General features: G+C 31.2%; 1 non-coding gene across 1 annotated transcript; it reads right to left on the bottom strand.

Annotated features, from left to right (window-relative positions):
- Positions 1-519: 519 nt before the first annotated feature.
- Positions 520-5004, bottom strand: LOC107439676 (uncharacterized). Its single transcript, XR_011636309.1, has 2 exons — positions 4599-5004; positions 520-1885 (listed from the first exon to the last, which is right to left on the bottom strand). It is a non-coding gene; the product is annotated as an uncharacterized protein (transcript).
- Positions 5005-10716: the final 5712 nt, after the last annotated feature.

Genomic DNA, 10716 nt, shown 5'->3' with positions numbered 1-10716 from the left:
TGTAGTTTATTTTTTATTGAAATAAGAAGTTATGATTTAAAAGCATTCATAAATGAAAACTCTAAATTTATTATTTTTTAAAACTCTGTAAGTCAGTATTTTTTTTTATTTTTTTTTATTTAGATTAAAATTAATTAATGCAATAAGTAGGGTCAAAAGTAGTATTTGCTTTAGGTTAAAATATTTAACTGAAAATCAGTTGCCGAACATTAGCATTAATGACATAACAGGGTTTCCACTCTTTTAACAAAGCAAAAATTAAGCACTTTAAAGGACTTTTTTCTGGAAAAATTAAGTACTCTTTTGAAANTTTGGACAGTTTAAGACAGTTTTGGACAGAACGGTTTAAACTGTGGATTAATCCATTCTGTCCTAAACCTTGCCAACCTTGGCCCAAGTACCTAAAATTTTCATTGGAACACAGAAAAATAGTTTTCTTGGTGATAAACTATTCAAATTATTGGTGTTTGAATGATAATCAATCACTATTTGTAGAGAAAAAAAAAACAAAATACACACTTTATACAAAAGAATATATTTATTTTAAACAATATATAAGTCAATGTTGCTGATTCTTAGATTTTTTTAAATACAATTTATAAAAAGTAAGATTATCAAGGGCCCCCGGGGCACTGTCAGGGTGTGCACATGCGTAAAGATGATACTGAAGACAATTTCTTTTTTATGCCTTTCCACAATATGGCTGTTTCAATCAGTGCAAGAATTGAGCTCATCAGTTTTCTTATGGATAGATTTATGTTTAGATAACTGATGTTTCCTATAAAAAGCCTTATCACATACAGGACAAGAATAAGGTTCTACGCCAGCATGAATGTAGTGATGTTCAGCTAACTGATACTTCCGAGAAAAAACCTTATCACAAACATTACAAGAAAAAGATTTTTCATGAGTAAATTTATGTTTTGTCAAATCACTTTTCGCTGAAAATTTCTTACCGCATACATCGCAAGAATGAGGTTTCTCACCCGTATGAGTCCTGAAATGGTCAGATAATTTAAACTTTGTTGAAAAGCTCTTACTGCATTCACTGCAAGAAAACGGTTTCTCACTGGAATGAGTCTTTGTATGTTGCATTAGTTGAGTCGTTGATAAAAATCTTTTATCACATACATTACAAGAATACGGTTTGTCACTGTCATTAAGATGAACAGTCATATGATGTGTTAATTCAAATTTTGTTTTGAAACTTTTAGAACATGCACCACAAGGAAAAGGTTTCTCACCAGTATGAACTAAGCTGTGTTTATCTAATAACCATTTATAAGAATAACTTTTATTGCATACGCTACAAGAATAAGGCTTTTCCCCAGTATGTGTACGGTAATGATCATTTAATTGAAATTTGCGGGAATAAACCTTATTACATATAATACAAAAATGATTCTTTTCATAAGTACGACCTTTTGTTTTGGCTTTCTGTTTTGACATTTTATGGAAATTTTGTTACAAAATTAAAGTTTGTAAGCAGTTTTAAAAGCAGAAATGTAATCTCACTTGAATAATTCCCGCCAATATCAATAATTTTAATTTGCCGATGGATATATCTTTTTTCCACTGGGTAACAATACAGAGCAGTAAGATATAATTCACCCTTTAAGCATATTGTAAAAAACATACAAGGAAGAAAAGGAATCTAAAATTTTGTATTCGAAATTATTACTAATTGTCTTGTTTCTGGTCTCTAATCTTCAACTTTCAAACAAAGAAACACAAATTGATAAAATTGCAGATAAATAATAATAATTTCTTTCACACTTAAGTATGAACAATTGAGTATTGAATTATAAATATTGTACCAACCAATAAGGTATAGAAATATCTTCTGTTGACTTATTCGTACTGTACCACAATTTTTGAAGGCAACCTAGCAAAGGAAAAAAAAGAAAAAAAAACATAAATTAAATAATCACGTAGAACTAACCCAATAACAATCTAAAAAAGTATATAGCTGCCAACAGAGATCCAGGAAAAAATCCAGTAGATTTTATGAAATAACATAAATTTTAGGATAATTATTGCAAAATATACTAAATATTTAGTGTATAGGGAATTTTAGGGATTTTCATAGTCGTTAAAATAGAAAAACTGCATTATTTTCCAGTTATGATTGCACGTTAAATGAACTTGAAATATTATGTTTATTCATAATTTTAAATATTCATATTCATAATTAAAAATTTAAAAGTAATAGGCATTTAATTCATAATAATAGACATAATCATAGTCAATTTTATAAATGAGGCTTGGTTCATTATATATTAGAGTGACACGGATCTAAATATTCAAGCAAACAATAACCTGCACAAAAATTCAATTTCAATAGGGATTTTTAAAGAATTTTCTGAAATTTATAAAAACTAGGAAAATTTTTTATTCAACCAGTCAAAACTGACAAAATCCAGTACAGTTGGCAGCATGAAAGTAGAATAAATATCATATGTAATACATCTTTGATCACTTAATAGCGTTTCTGAATGAAAAACTAAGAATGCCATGCCAGAAATTTTGTATACACTTAAGTAATTTCAAGCAAAACAATGTCAAAAGAAAAAATAATTTCTTTTCCAGCAAGAATACAGCTCGCTGTGACCTACCAAAGATTTTCACTATTCAGCAAATTATTTCACCAGGTCATTAAGCATTTTTACAAAATTTTATCCTCTAACACATTTATTATGAAATACAAAAAAATTCATCAAAATTAAAAATTTTTGGGGGGATAGTGGGTATTTTGTGACATTTTTGAACTTTTTTAAATAGCTTTGATAGAGTTGTGGTGGCTCAGGGGATAGAGCATCTGCCTTCCAATGAGGTGAAACAACCACAGTGCTGGCGTAAAATATTCTCAGTGGTAGAAGGATCATGGGTCAAAGTCCCCTTGCCGTTAGGCTAGCCCGGGGAGGGTTTCTTGGTCTTCCTCTCAATGTAACGCAAATGCGGGTTAGTTCTATCAAAAAGTCCTCCACCAAGGCACATTTATCCCAATACTTGATCCAGGAGTTTCGTTGTTTTCTGGATTGGGTTCAAAATGACAAGGCTACGGAGTTGAACATAAGTAGTCGTAAACCCAAAGATTGGGTGGGCTGTTCAACAACGGTTATAAAATATTTATTGTATTATAAAATATTTATATTATAAAATATTTACAACTTTTGTTTATCGATTTAATATTAAAATAAAAAATAGAAATTAATAATCACCATTAAAATTTTAAACAGAAATAAATATTATTTTTGCAATAGTATGCATGCTGTTGTTACATTATTAATCATTGCGAAATTTAAGTATCATTTTGCATAGAAGTATTATTATTATTATATTTCTTTTGCCTTCTTTCGGTTTTAGGGTAAGGGCTGACTTTTAAGATTGGTTTCAAACCCCTTGGTTTAAGACATTTTGCAAGTTCCTCCAGCTTGTGCAACCAAAAGCTTGTTAATTCAGAATATAATGCACATTATTTAGTATCTATGCTATTGTTTCATAATTCATTATTGCAAAGGTGAAGTATCATTTTGATTAGAAGTGTTTCTTTCTTACAAATTTAGGACAGAGGGAGAAAATTTTTAAAGGCCCCTTGGTTTCAAACATTTTGAAGGTGGGGCTAGGATTTACAATCAAAAATTTGTTAACCCAGAATTTAATGCACATTTTACAGCAATATTGAATATGTTTACTTTTCATAAAATTCATCACTGAGAACGTTGAAATATCATTTGGCGTATAAGCATTTTTTACTTCTTCCATATTTAGAGAGGAGGGTCTGTATTCTGATCTGTGGCAGAATATTCGCCAAGTCTTGGCAACTTCCGGGCTGTAGCCCACAAGAAACTACAAAAAAACATCACAGAAAGGACAAACTCGAAAGGAATATCTCATAGCAATGGCAAACCCGGGGAAACATCTACACATTTATTTTAAAAAATTTTGCAAGTTCAAAATCTATTTGGCACTTTGGCGAGTGCAGTTGGAAAGACAGATCATGATACAGAAATATCCCCAAAGGGTCAAAAGGCTGCTTGATGGATTAAAATATTTTGCAGGTGAGGCCCGGGTTTGTACAATCAAACGCCTGTTAACTCATAATTTTATGCATATTGTACTGCAATTGTATTGTTTTGTTTCATAATTTGTCATTGCCTAGATGCTATGGGAAGATTTCCGTATCATGATCCGCGGCAGAATAATCGCCAAGTCATGGATACTTCCGTGCAGTGACTAAAAAAAACAACTCGAAAGGTTTAACTCATAGCTACCCCGGGCAAACATCTACGTACTTTTTTTAAAAAAATTTGCAAGTTTAAAAATCTATTATGCACCTCGGCGATTGTAGTTGGCGCGACAGAACACGATACGGAAATATCCCCCAAAAGGACACCCCACATTTGAAAAGAGCCAACCATTTCGCTTCTACAAGTCAATGGGGGGTACCTCCACAAATTAAATCCCAGAAAAGCAGAGGAGAAAGTAATTTGAACAATATAACAAAAGTATAAAGCCGCAACAAGAGTTCGTTGACTAGGCGAGTTAGAAAATATTGGTAATTACAATTAATAAAATATACTGAAAATAAAATTTACCACACAAAGTTTGGTTCAAACAAACCTGAGCAGTTTTCCTATAAATATTACATGATATATACATGTATTTACATGCGCAATACACAAACACACACAGTCCTGCTCATTTATTGCTTACAAACATCACAACATGACGAAAGAAGTGATGATGCTTACCGACTGGCATTTTTTCAGCTCTCTGCAATATTTTGCTTATAGCTCGCATATTGTAAAGTGAGAGATAGGATGAAGTTTACAGCAGATGAATAGATTTAAGGAATTGCAAAAATGATTGTAGTCTGTGATCGTCTGAAGTATATACATCAGTGATGAGGAAGACAGTGCCCCTGTGCTTGTTTTCGGAGAATGGAGAGCAGTTGATCAAACAGCGGAGATATAAGTATGATGTGATAAATATCGGCACTACAATTATTATCTGGATTGAGGACAAGGACGAAATTATTATTTTTTAAAATTGCTTTAATAATATTTCTTAGCATATGTATATATTTTAATAAATTTTGACATATGTCCTTTAACTTGATATTAATATCAAAGTTCTCCTTTGAACCGCAAAATTTAAAAAAATTATTAATATGTCCATTAAATGGCTTCCTCAAAAAAAGTTTTTATTAATATTCAGAAAACAAAGGAGATCAATGCTTATAGTCGGAATAAACAATAGTATACATTAGATTTAGGATACACGGAATTTTATAACCAGCCTCTTATCTTATTTGCATCGTCATCGAATCTAGCGACATCTATATAAAGGACGAAATGAAATTTCTTTTAAAATTGCTTTTTTAAATATTTCTTAGCATACGTATATATTTTTATAAATTTTGACACCTATCCTTTGACCTGATATTAATATCAAAGTTCTCCTTTGAACCGCTAAATTCTAAAAAATTATCAAAGTGTCCATTAGATGGCCTCCTCAAAAACAGTTTTTATTAATATTCAGAAAACAAAGAGCAATGCTTATAGTCTGAATAAACAATGGTATACATTAGATTTGGGCTACAGAGAATTATATAACCAACCTCTTATCTTATTTGCATCGTCATCGAATCTAGCGACATCTATATAAAGGACGAAATGAAATTTCTTTTAAAGTTGCTTTTTTAAATATATCTTAGCATATGCATATATTTTTATAAATTTTGACACCTATCTTCGAACTTGATAATAATATCAAAGTTCTCCTTTGAACCGCAAAATTCTAAAAAATTATTAAAGTGTCCATTAAATTACCTCCTCAAAAGCAGTTTTTATTATTATTCAGAAAACAAAGGAGATCAATGCTTACAGCCGAAATGGATAACTAGTGTACATTAGATTTAGGCAACTCAGAGTTTTATAAACCGCCTAATATACTGTTTGTAAAACTTCATTATCTTAAGAGCATCGGTTTTTTTATAGAACGGTAAACAAACTAACCAAAATATATAATTTGATTGTAGCTACTTTATCTGTAATTGTTATAACAAATCGTAATTACTTACACTGTGGTTTTTAATGTATTTATTATATCGCAATGAATTTATTGTTTTGATGTTAGTAAAGCATGATTATTTAAAGAGAATTAATTTCCTTCAGTTTTAATTTTGAAAATATTGTGCAATCAACCGGTTGTGTTATAGTTCTTCTTTAACCAATAGTTACATTTGTGGTGCGCCTATTTTTGCTATCAAATTAAATTTGCAAATCTTTAAAATATAATTGCGCTTAATTAAACAAATTGTCAGAATTTTTATTGACAACTGAAAAAACGCTATGGAGTCTTCTATAAATATGATAAATAAGGCTTTTCATTTCTAACCAATGATGTTTTAGAATACAATTGTAAAGGGATACTAATTTTATTTTTACTGTTCTAGTTAATTTTTATTAAATCTTTACAATTAGTTCGCACTCTCCTTATGTCTTGTCCAAATTTTCAATCTTTATTAAAATACTTTTTATTCATCCACTCAAGTTCAAATAGATTTTTTTCAAACTTGTAGTGGATGACACTTGATACAGTTAATACAGGTTTTTTCAAATATTAACTCAGTCATTAAATAGAGATGAGCGAAAAACGAAATGGAATTTTCTGATTAATTAAGCGTGAGGCATTGCTTTAAATTTTACTATAAGTGATTCAGTTTCTCACATATATTAAAAATAGCATCAGTGATAATTTCTAACTTATAGCCTTTGAACAAAAATAGTTTATTGCGCACTCTTAAATACTTAATTATTTTATATTCGCTGTGACAGATAAATTCAATAAGGAACATGACGTGGTATCACGTGTGGTCCACGTCACCAAATTTATACTATGACAGTTGTCTGATACCCTTTCCTTTTTATTCATTTCCTACTGTTAGTTCACACTCTCCCGATATATATTTACTAGGGAGATAAGCCCCCTGTTCGCTGCAGCTCACCAACCCCGATTATTGCTTCACAATAATTGTTTTTTTCTTGGCAGACAAACAGTTTTTCTATTAAAGTTAAAATTAATCACTTAACATGTATGTACTAAAAGGAATTTTGTTTGCTTATTGAAGTTATACTTCTTATGCGACTTCCAACAAGGTTGCGTTAAACGCTTAACGCTACATTTTGATTGGCCGGGAAATCACGCGGTAGGATCCAGTTTTCACTCATTCATTTCCATATTGTTTTGGTTCTCACTACCATAAAAATAATAAAAGTATTGTTTTTCTATAAATATTTTTTTAGTTTGTTTTGATACACGTATAATTTAATAGGGTAGTATTTTTTATTTTCAAATTTAGGGAATAACAATTGTAAAAAATGAGTGAAAACAATCCCACGGACAATGCGACGGATTTAAGGTTATGTCAAGGTATGTCTCTTTGGAATATCAATTGATTGTTAGGTTTTCTCTTCTGAAATTACATTATGACGCATTCACAGACATTATTAATGCAAATACATTTTCCATGGCGAGACGATGAGGCAACCACAAGCACTTCCACTGGTTCAAGAGGTCCACAAGGTAAAAATGCACAATATTACCGTGATTACAGAGCACGGAAGCGAGCGGAGCAGGGAAAAGAGTCGTTGAATAGAACTAGTGATCCTTCTACGACTGCTGATTCTGCAACAATTAACGTCGCAGGTTGCGACTTCTTCCGCGCGGAGGGACTCCACGCACTATTTTTTTCTTGTTCCTTTACTTCCCACGTCCAAATATTACTCTCAGATATTACTCTACCCAAATATTAGATCTCTTGGTGAACGGAAGTGATTTTTCGAAGTAATCATTTTTTAAAATAACATTTATATTCTTATAACATTGTAATGTTCAAACAAATTTCATGAGTTCGCAACCATAATTTAATATTCTCGCTAATGGAAGAACTGGAAAATAAGTTTAAATTAGGGATACAAAAATATTTAAAGAAAAACAATACCTTTGTGGTGCGCAAAAGCAATATCATAACAAGCATTTAAATTTAGTTTTATAAAAAATAAAAAACAACGCATTGCTAAGACAACTCAATAATAATTACTATCATGACTTTCCAGACATTGGGATGTAAAAGTATTAATGGATTCATATATTTTATATTAATTTATAAATAATTGTGTATATTAAATGTTGTGATGTCTCCAATTTACTTCGCTTTTATTTATCCAAAATTGCACATAGTAGGAAGACCGAAAACCTTCCCTTACACCTTTACGACTATTATTAATTTTATGCTGATGACAACCAAAACAATATGGAAATGAATGAGGGAAAACTGGATCCTACCACGTGATTTTCCGGCCAATAAAAATGCGCCGACAACAATGAAAAACGGTGTTAAACCATTATGATTTTATGTCATATAGAGATATATCTTCTTCAAATGCTCAATCTGTATTATATAAAACGCTAATACGTATGTATCAATAAAACTAGAGCCCCTGAATTAGACTTGAATTAAAATTGAATGATAGTGTAGGAGCCTTAAATAAAACCGATGATATTTCTTTTCTCTCGTTGGCAACAGTTTTCATTTTTAATTGATAGGATTCGGCGCGCAAGAGCACGTAGTGAGCATCATATGGCTAATCTATATTATATAAAACGTTAATACGTTTTAATTGATGGGCTTCAGCACGCAAGAGCGCGTAGTGAGCATGATGTGGCTAATCGGGTGAATTGGGTATAATATAAAAAAACCACAACTACTTCCACTTAGTAGGAATAACATTTACCATGACGCAATGCTAAATTCTATGCCACTATCCACATAAATCAATTATTAATCAAAAATCGAATATCAATTACTTTTCTTTATAATGCAATAAAATCTGGCGAGCAGCTATTTAAACGATCAAACACTTCGTTTGTTTATTTGTGGCTTGAAGTTAGGCTCGCAGAAAATGCCGTTCATGGGTTAAATTAAGTAGGAATAACACAACCTGTGACGTAGGCTATAGTATACCCAATTCTCACCGAATTATCAAAATTTTCTTCATCGAAGCCGATGCTTTACATCCGGCTTTCAGTACTATTTCATATTGTTTTACAACACATGGAGCCCATTGTGCAGCTCTAGTGCGACGTAAATTAACAACAACAACAATAACAATTTACAACACATGGCTTCAGCCCTCTGGTAGGAAAGACTTTAAAACAAAACTTACAAAAGTTACTTTTCTCAACAACTGAAATTTAGAATAGTGTGATTAAGAAAAATATGCGAACTGTTTTCAATTTCAAATTAATATTGAAATGCACAGGTTTAGAATTTTCTACAGTTAAAAGTTTTCGGAACTTCAAAAGCTAGACGTTAATAACGTATCCAATGAGCGAGCATCGTATTGCGAAGCAATCTGAAATGAACTGCGAAAGCAGTTCCGGGGGTTGGCGAGCGCCAGCGAGCAGGGGGCGAAGCCTCCTAGTCGTTAATAAAATACTTTTTATTCATCCATGCAAGCTCAAATACATTTTTTTAAACTTGTAGTGGATGACATTTGATCCTAATACAGTTTTTCAAATATTCATTCCTTTATTAAATTTAATTAATTACATTTAGCTTTGTATGGGAGAAATTTTTTTAATTATTTCATAAAAAGTAACTAAAATAAAAAATTTCTTTGTGGACCTAAGTAGGAATTGACTTTAAATTTTTTTTCAAATATTACTAGTTTATGTATTAATTTATCTTTATTTAAACGCAATGCAATTTTTTTGCAATATTGCCAAAACAGCGCTAATGCTTTAAATAATGTTTTTATTTCGTATTGTATAACAAAAGAAGGAGAATATAAATATTTCAGGAAGATGCGAGATTTGTCATAGGTGCTTCTTTGCATAAATACTCCTCTGATAGTTCGTGTATTTAGAATGAACTATCAGTAGAAATAGTTTATGTACTTAAAAAGAATGGACGATAGTGTCTTTGTAATCATTGCTAAAGAGGAGCACACCGCGATATCAGCGGAGGTGTCAAATAACCGTCTCTTTACAGGTGGCAAATGGGGAGCTCCACTCACTGGCGCACGTGCAGTGGCTTCGTTGAAAGGACCAGGGGAAAAAAAAAAGAAAAAAAAACATCGCCAGCTCTATTACAATAGTATTTGGCATGAGAACAATATTTTATCTCCCGATTTTTCCTCGATTAAGCCAATTTGTCGCCATTCTTACATTTTAGATAACTACTCAAAGGAGCTTATTGCACTGCACTAGAAAAAAATAAATTGATAAGTTAAAATAAATTGATGAATTAAAAACTATAATGAAAAGAGAAACGTATTGGCGCGTTTTGAAATTGGGAGTAAAAAAGCGTCTCAGGTTCGATTGTGGTGAGGTTTTTCAATAAGACCACAAGGGGAAGGGTTGAAATCGGATTGGAAAAATTTTTTCAACCGCAATAAAAGGGAATCTTCCTATTCATGAATTTTTAATCTCTGCGATTTATATTGCTGTAGAGTGTTTTAAATAATACGAAATCGAGATTGTTCTTTGAAAAGAAGTCTTACACAATAAGGGATTGAGAGAGGAAATATACAACATAAAAAAGGTGGTTTAATTTAAAATTTCATTAAACATTTCCCCCTGGCCTAGTTCATAATTTTTTTTTTTTTTTAAAATTAATCTACTTTATTACTTTCTTTAGAATGTACT

The sequence above is a fragment of the Parasteatoda tepidariorum genome, chromosome 3 (assembly GCF_043381705.1).
Source record: "Parasteatoda tepidariorum isolate YZ-2023 chromosome 3, CAS_Ptep_4.0, whole genome shotgun sequence".
NCBI classification, from domain to species: domain Eukaryota; kingdom Metazoa; phylum Arthropoda; class Arachnida; order Araneae; family Theridiidae; genus Parasteatoda; species Parasteatoda tepidariorum.
Note: the sequence above shows the minus strand (reverse complement) of the source record. Positions and strands in the feature narration are given on the sequence as shown.